Here is an 8,306-nt window from a genome sequence, read left to right on the forward strand (position 1 = left end):
TATTAAATGAGATAATATACATATGTGCTAAACTGGAGATTAATCATATTAATGATGATTTCTTCCACATTCTTTCTGCACCCTCACTTTTTCTCTCTGCTCCATTTTCTTTTCCTTTATTTTTCCCTGACCACAAAGCCCAATTATAATTATTACTTGTAAATATTTATTGAGCATCAATCAATTATCATCAGACAATAGTTTCAGAAGAGTCAACATGTATTTGTGGATTTACTAAGCAATTATCAGAAGCAACAGGCTGGAAGAGACTGTGTGTGTGGTCCCTTGCCCAGTTGGGTGTACAATCACATAGCAATGCAATGCAGGCTGTTATTCCATACCTTGGGGAACCACTGCTGTTGAATTGATGATGGTGGCTGGTCTTGATAGTCTAAGAATAAAGACCTGAAGTGTTTGGATTCTTAGGAATCCCATTCCTATGTGGGATTAAGAAGGTTCTGGGGGGGCGCCTGGGTGGCTCAGTCGGTTGAGTGGCCGACTTCGGCTCAGGTCACGATCTCGCGGTCCATGGGTTCGAGCCCCGCGTCGGGCTCTGTGCTGACAGCTCAGAGCCTGGAGCCTGTTTCGGATTCTGTGTCTCCCTCTCTCTGACCCTCCCCCATTCATGCTCTGTCTCTCTCTGTCTCAAAAATAAATAAATGTTAAAAAAAAAATTAAAAAAAAAAAAAGGCGGCTCTGGGTATGTACTTCCTGGGGTGGATAGTGAAAGGGGGCTCATTTCCCTGCCTCCTAGAGTCCCTGAGCTCAGAAGAACAGGCTCTGTGAACTTTGGAGCATGACTCTCTCAGGACAATTTCTGAGAAGTGGGCCTATCTAGAAAAAGGCTGTGTCCCATACATTTGGCTCAACCAAAGCTGGACAGAGATCTTTGAAAGTAGTTTTATGGAACTCCTCTCTGTGCTTTCCTTGCTCATATCTTTGTCCTACCTGATCTGCTCCCCATCCCTTCACAGGACTACTGCTCCCAGCTCCCAAACTAAAATTTTTACAATTCCCTGAAGGAGTCTTGTCTTCTCTCCTTTGCTTATTAAAGAGCTGACCTCTCTGCCTTTATTTTGCTTCTTAGCCTATCTCTTATTTGTCAAGACCCAGCCCAAATACACCTCTGGGCAGTCTTTCTTCATCCCCATCCTACAACAAGATGTCTCTCAATATGTTCCCATGGTCTCAGTGCTTGGAGCCATGATGGCCCTCATCAGTCAGTCAGTATACAACTGTCATGACTCTCCATTCTTCTGAAAGTGCCTTGATAGTACAGACCAGATTTATTTGTTTACTCTTTGTGTCCCTAGTACACAGTACATACTATGTGTACATAGTATAGTTCCTGATGCTTACAAAGTGCTTAGTAAATGTTGTGGAACAAATTAATAAGAATCTTCATTACATTCCCCTACATACTCTATCTTCAAGTGAGCTGCTAACTGCTCTCCCCAAATAGTTTGATGAAATAGTGCTGACAAAGTGTACACTTTCGTCTGTTTCCTTGGGTATTAAAAAGATTAATACCTATTTGGCAACAAAAGTTTAGTGAGGAGCCTTAGTTCCTTGGAGGAAAGGGGTCATGCATATTTAAAAATTCAGTAACAACTCTGATCCATGGTTATTGCTACATTTCTCCTTGTGCTCTGCTTATAGAGAATTTGGGTGCCTTGAACTACTTAGGAAAGTGGCATAATTTAAATGACTAAAACTGACCATATATTACCCAACATTCTTATCAGATGAAATAAAAGAGATACTTTAGATGAGTAAACAACAACAACAACAAAACCAAAATGACCATTGATTTGATTCACATACTCTTCACCCTCCATTTGGGGAAAACCAACTGTTTTGTTTTATTTTTTAATATTTATTTTTGAGAGAGAGACAGAGCATGAGTGCGGGAAGAGCAGGGAGAGAGGGAAACACAGAACCCGAAGCAGGCTCCAGGCTCTGCGCTGTCAGTACAGAGCCCGACATGGGGCTTGAACCCAGAGGTCATGAGATCATGACCTGAGCTGAAGTCAGATGCTTAACCTACTGAGCCACCCACATGCCCCTATTTTATTTTTTTTCTTAAAACAGAGTGTGGACTGCCAACTGTTTCTGCTTTCTTTCTGAGATAACATGTCCAGACATTACATGCCACATTGCCATAGGTAGCAATTACAGAAGATGAGTAGAATACAGATTCAGAAATGAATACAAGAAAAATATTCACTGGGCATTGGTGGTGGCTGCTTTTGAGAAATCCACAGAAATATCCTTGTTGAGTAATAGTGAGGTTTTATTGAACACTAAATCCACCCTCTCTCCCAAAATTGGTTCTACTATGTCCCTTAATTTTTTTCAGAATAAACTCTTCTAGTTACCTTTGCTTCAGGTTACCCTTGGTATTGATGACTGGACTTCCAAAAATGACGATGGATGGAGCTAGGGGATTCCAACTCTGACCTACTTTCCACCAATATCACCACCTAGGGTTTGTAAAATAAATGTAGAAGAAAAGGCATTAAAAGCTTGATTGGGGGGGGGAACTTCAAAGATGAGCATAAAAATATGTAATGAAAACAGAATGATTGAATGCCCTAAAATGTCACCATAAAGAGACATTATCACTCTCAGTGAAGAAAGTATATGTATGTATAAACTTCAGAGAAAGTGTATGTATGTATAAACTTCTGAAGTGTGAGAAGAGCGACCAGCTATGAGCTAGTACAATTGTTGTAAAAACCGACATGGACTTTGTAGTAACAGACCAGGTTCAAACTCTGCTCTCTCACTTAGTAGCTATGTAACACTGAGCAAATTATTTAACTTCATGAAGTCTACCTTCTGTTTAATTTGGATTCCTAACTACCTTACAAATTTACTGTTCACTCATTCAAATAAGTAATAAATGTTTGATTTTTGAGCAATTCCTAGAAACCAGATACCATGCTGGGTGCTAGAGATTCAACAATAAGACACAATGTTTTTCCTCATGGATTTCATTGTCTAGGAGAAGAGATAGTATAAAATAATTATAATACATTGTGACAACTGCCTTAATACTGTTAAGTTCAAGATAGTACAAGGTGATTGTGTCCCCTTAGGACAATCAAGGAAGGCTTCAAAGAAGAGATGAAGTCTAAGCGTCAGTGAATGTTTAACAGATGAGCAGAGATAGGGAATGGAAAGACTGCGAGTGCAAAAACAATGAGTAGCCAGTGACATGATGTGAAAAATTTAGAAACTTCACGAGTTCGGGAAACATCAAGTGGCTCAGCTTGTCAATATATTTAAGAAGTAGAAGAGGATTGGTGACCATCTGAATAAGAAGGTGTAGCAAGGAGAAGGATGACACCAAGGCTTCTGTAGCAGAAGACTCAGTGGACGTTGATGTCCTTTACTGAGGGACACAGAGAAGGGATGTTAAGAAGAAGGGATGACGAAGATAAAGAGGCAACTTTGGGACAGGTTGACTGTGAGGGTTCTGTGAAACGTCTAGATAAAATGTCTTGTAAGCAGTTCAATGTACTGGTCTGGAGCTCAGGAGAAAGAACTGACCTGGAGATTCAGGTTCAGAACCCAGAGCCTCAGATGTAAGACCAGATGAGCACTCGGATCTTTCCTTCACATAGGCTGACCTCAAGGCAAATGACAAAGTGTGGGGTGTGGGGTGGTGTCCAAGGGAAATCCACAATTTGGTTCAGAGTCTTTGTGGGGAAGAGTGGTATGCTTGGGAAACCCTGTGGTCCGTCCTCATAGCAGAATTACCATCGAGGAAAACCTGCCATAAACCAAAAAAGTACTGTCAAAATTATATAAGTTATCTTATTTGCTTGCATTTTAAAAGACATTTTGAATGAATCCAAAAGACCACAGCAGTACTTATTAAAATCCCTGTCTCTTTCTCATTTGCTTCCCTCTCATCACATACTGCTCCTTCAACCCTCCTCCATGTCCTGAAAAACCTTCTCCTACTTCCAGCCCCCACATTTCCTATTCCTATGTCCTTCACACTTTCTCTTATTCTACATCACAAAATCCCCAAATATAAGTCTGATAAGGAAGAGCTTCTCTGGAGGGTGGGGAAGGAGAACAAATGAAACCTGCAAAGTCAGTATCGTTTTAGAGGCCAGGAAGAGGAGAAAGGTTGGAAGGACTTATGCATTAATAATTTTGTTCTTGTTACAGTAGACTCAAAAGCCAGCCTGATCATCTAAATAAGTAATGCATGCAAAGAAGCTCAGCAGAGAGCAAGGATCCTTGTTCCAGGAAATGGGATGGAAACCAAAAAGTGAAGAAGGTTCTAAGCCATGGGTGAAAGGTGTTTCCTAGAGAGATTCCCTGGGCTGCTGCCACTGCTGCAGCAACTTGGATATGTTGTAGTCATCTCTGGTACAAGGCGAAAGAAACTATTAAAGTTTCTGGTAAGGCCTGGACATCATTGGAAGAAGGTATAAAGTGAGAAGAAAACAAGAGCCAGGACAGAAGCTTAGGGAGCAGGTTGAAGGAGAAAGTCAGTAAAGGATTCTGATGAGAATCTGTCAGGAGGTAAAAGAAAACTGGGAGTGTGTGGTGTCCTGGAAATTAGGATGCATTTTTTCAAGGATACAGTGTCAAATGTCTCATAACCATCAAATTTGATATGGAATGGAAAGTAATCATTGGATTTGGCAATTGGGAAGTCACTGATAACCTTAGCAAAAGCATATTCAATGAAATGGTAGAGGCAAAAGGCAAATTGCAGTGTATTCACAGTGAAAAATGAAAAACTGGGGACATGAGGACAACTGTCCTGAGAAGATTGTCTGAGGATAGGAGACAACATAACAGCTAGAGGAGTTTGTGGCTTCCCTTTCTCCCTCTCCCCTCCCTCCTTCTCTTTTTTGTCTCTCCCTCCCTCCCTTCTTTCCTTTCTGATAGGCAAGACTTGAATCTCTTTAAATGCTATTGGGTAGGACCTTGTGAAAAAGAGTCTACAAGTCCAGAAAGGAAATTATAGAGAAGGGGTGGGGGGAGCAGATTTAGATTGAAGGATTCACCTGGAATAAGAGAAGTAGGATTATGCTTTCTTCTGAGAGTAGAGGGAAGGAAAGTTTTAGTAGGAAAGCAGGAGGTCATCAATCAGGAAGTTGAAGGAGTTTCTGTCTGCTAGCCCTCAAGTTCTCTGCAAGAAGTTGGTAAGGTCATCCACTGACAGTGAGGTATAAGGAGGGAGGATTTGGGTAGGGGGACATAGGGAGAAGTTTGGAATAGTGACAGTATAGAATGGGAGAGGGGGACAAGATAAATGGCACAAAGGTTCATGTTTATAAGACCACATGTTGGGGGGCACCTGGGTGGCTCAGTCAGTTAAGCGGCTGCCTTCAGCTCAGGTCATGGTCTCGCGGTCTGTGGGTTCGAGCCCCGCGTCGGGCTCTGTGCTGACACCTCAGAGCCTGGAGCCTGTTTCAGATTCTGTGTCTCCTTCTCTCTCTGACCCTCCCCTGTTCATGCTCTGTCTCTCTCTGTCTCAAAAATAAATAAACGTTAAAAAAAAAGATTTAAGACCACATGTTGGAGACACCTAGTATATTTGAGACTCATAGGATATTTTTCTCAGTTGCAGCTGCATGAGGTGCAGAGATGCTATCATTAGATGTATTCAAGGATAGCAGTTTGAGGCAGGTGAGGCATTCGATGCCTGCTTCCTCGCAAAAGAATATAGGTTAGTAGGACAAAAAATCATGCAGTTGTGATTTTCTAGCAGGAAGAAATGTTTTAATTTAGTGAAGTTTAGTCAAATGAAGTCCAGTTATGGCATTTGGTCAAGGCCATGAAGGTCTTCTAAAATTGCTGGTTTTAACTTTGGGCAAATAAACTGCAAAATATCAGGTGGTGCCACTTGGTTAGTGGACCTCAGGTTGTGATTGCTGTTATCTTGAGGATACAGCAGGGGTAATCAATTCCCTTTTTGCCCTACCCAAGTCATGGGGGACAAAAGAATTCCAACAGATATAATCCTCCTTGCAGACAACTTCTAACATACCAGGAAGTAGTAGAACAGTGACTTTGGGGAACTTGCTTACAAAGTGTCCACACACATGAGATTATTTCTTACAATTTTTGCATAAAGGCAGAAATATTTTTTCTCAGAAGAGAGATCTGAATTCAGACAAGGTGGAAGCAAACATAAAAGAGCAAGAGCCAGAATCAACCAATTTGTCCTTTTTTCATCCAGTTAAGAAAGCAAACTAATCTTCCAGCAGAGAGGAGTCAAAGCAGGCAAGAGAGATGGAGTGAATCAGAAAGAATGCCCAAGGATTCATGGAGGTCATAGCTATGCTCCTTGAAATTGCAGTGTTTGTGTAATATTTCAGAAAGAAACCTGCACCTGAGCCAGAGCCCATCTTGAGGCATTGATTGTGGAATGAATGGGAACACAGCTTGTGTGTGTGTGTGTGTGTGTGTGTGTGTGTGTGTTTATGTGTGTGATCTTTACTATGTGCTAACACCTCACTTTTTCTCATTTAATTCACATATCAACTCTGTGCCAGGGATGTGATTTTCCTTATTTCACAGAGGAAACAATCTGGGGCTCAGAGTGGTATGAGAACTTGTTCAGGTTTGCTTTCAGAAACTGCACACTGTATGGCTGCATGGGTTGTAGAGATAGGCAGAAAAAGCCTGAGGACTTGGCTCTGCCACTAACCACCTCTGTCACTTGGGGAACTAGTTAAGAATAATTATACCTGTGATAATCAGTTTTTTGTGTAAACTTGTCTAGGTTACAAGTCTTCAATTATTCAATCACTATTCTAGGTGTTGCTATGAAGGTGTTTTGCAGATGTCATTAAAGTCCATAATCAGTTGACTTTAAGTAAGGGAGATTATCCTGGATAATCTTCACAGGCCTGCTTCAATCAGTTGAAAGAACTTAAAAGTAGTGCTGAGGCTTCCTTGAAGAAGAAGAAATTCTGTGGACAGCAACTTCAATCCCAGACTACTCTTCTCTACAGATTTTGGACTTTCCTTGTCAGCCACCATGATCACATAAACCAATTGCACCAAATCTCTTAAATTTGTGCCTCCTACTGATTCTGTTCTCAAAAGGAATCTTGACTGATGCAGCATCTCCCTCTGGTGGGTTGTGAAGATTAAATAAAGTAATGTATTCTCTATGGGAAGTGCCTGACATGGTGCCAGAAACACTAAAAAGTGGTTTGAAAAATGGCAGTTACTATTATGATGACTTGGCAAACACAGGTTGAGTGTTCATCTCGTTGACTTACATACAACCTGACATTTTACCCAACAACTTGGTCAAGAACTGTAGTTACTGGTCTGGGTTCAATCCCTAATTCAGGGTGACCTCAAGCAAGCCACAACATCGAAGGGCCTTGGTTTCCTTTCTGTAAAATGAGGAGCTGTACAACAAATTATTTTTTGTACAAACTCTTCCAGAGTTGATGTTCTCTGGGTCAGTTTTGACCTAATTTATTAGTTTTTTATTAGGCTGATCTATTTCATCCAACTATCAGACAGGATCTATTCCATTACAGTTACATTCAAGGCTGCTTCTACACAAATAACTCTCTAATTACTGCGTGGTTTATGGCCTGAGAATACAAACTAAGTTTAATATTAACCTGAGCAAAGCATTCCTGGTCTTTTAGCCAGTGGTTATATAGCTCTTGCTTTACCCCAGACTACAGGCCATGGGGAACATAAAAGAGCATGAAATCTGGCTCCTGCCCTCAAGGAACATAGGGAGACATGTAAAAATCAGATACTATTATGAGGGACTATATATTTAAGTCAAAGCACTACTGGAATTGAGAAAAAGGGGAAAATAAGATCATTCTGAGTTGGAATGATCAGAAAGGCTTAATAGAAGAGGCAGGAATTCAGATTGATGAGATGTCTATGTAAGAGATGAGAAAGAAGTTAAATCTTCCACTCTTACTGTGTGTTATTTATTCCACAATTGAATGCATGAGATTTGGGCATCTCTTTACATTGCTGCTTGCCTTTTGGACACAGATGATTTTAAAAGTGGCTCCTTCATAACTTCAGGCTTTCTCTCCTATTCTCCATGGCATGTTCTGTGCAAAGATAAATGGACAGCAGGTGTACTCCCTTGCTCTCATTTACACATGGATACCTGCAAACACCATGATAAACCCCATCATCCATGCATTAGGGTACCCCCTCATTGGAGATTAAGCTCCATTAAGGTGGGGACCATGCTTCTCTTGTCCACTGTATAAATATTCATGGATAAAACAGTGAAATTGCTCTCCAGAATACAGGAGACAGACAGGGGAAGTTTC

At 41.0% G+C, this 8,306-nt stretch overlaps 1 long non-coding RNA gene across 1 annotated transcript; it reads right to left on the bottom strand.

Moving 5' to 3' along the window:
* Positions 1–2,378: 2,378 nt before the first annotated feature.
* On the bottom strand, positions 2,379–8,074 carry LOC122234959. Its single transcript, XR_006212971.1, has 3 exons — positions 7,940–8,074; positions 3,556–3,778; positions 2,379–2,483 (listed from the first exon to the last, which is right to left on the bottom strand). It is a non-coding gene; the product is annotated as an uncharacterized LOC122234959 (long non-coding RNA).
* Positions 8,075–8,306: the final 232 nt, after the last annotated feature.

This window comes from Panthera tigris, chromosome F2 (assembly GCF_018350195.1).
Source record: "Panthera tigris isolate Pti1 chromosome F2, P.tigris_Pti1_mat1.1, whole genome shotgun sequence".
In the NCBI taxonomy this organism is placed as follows: Eukaryota; Metazoa; Chordata; class Mammalia; order Carnivora; family Felidae; genus Panthera; species Panthera tigris.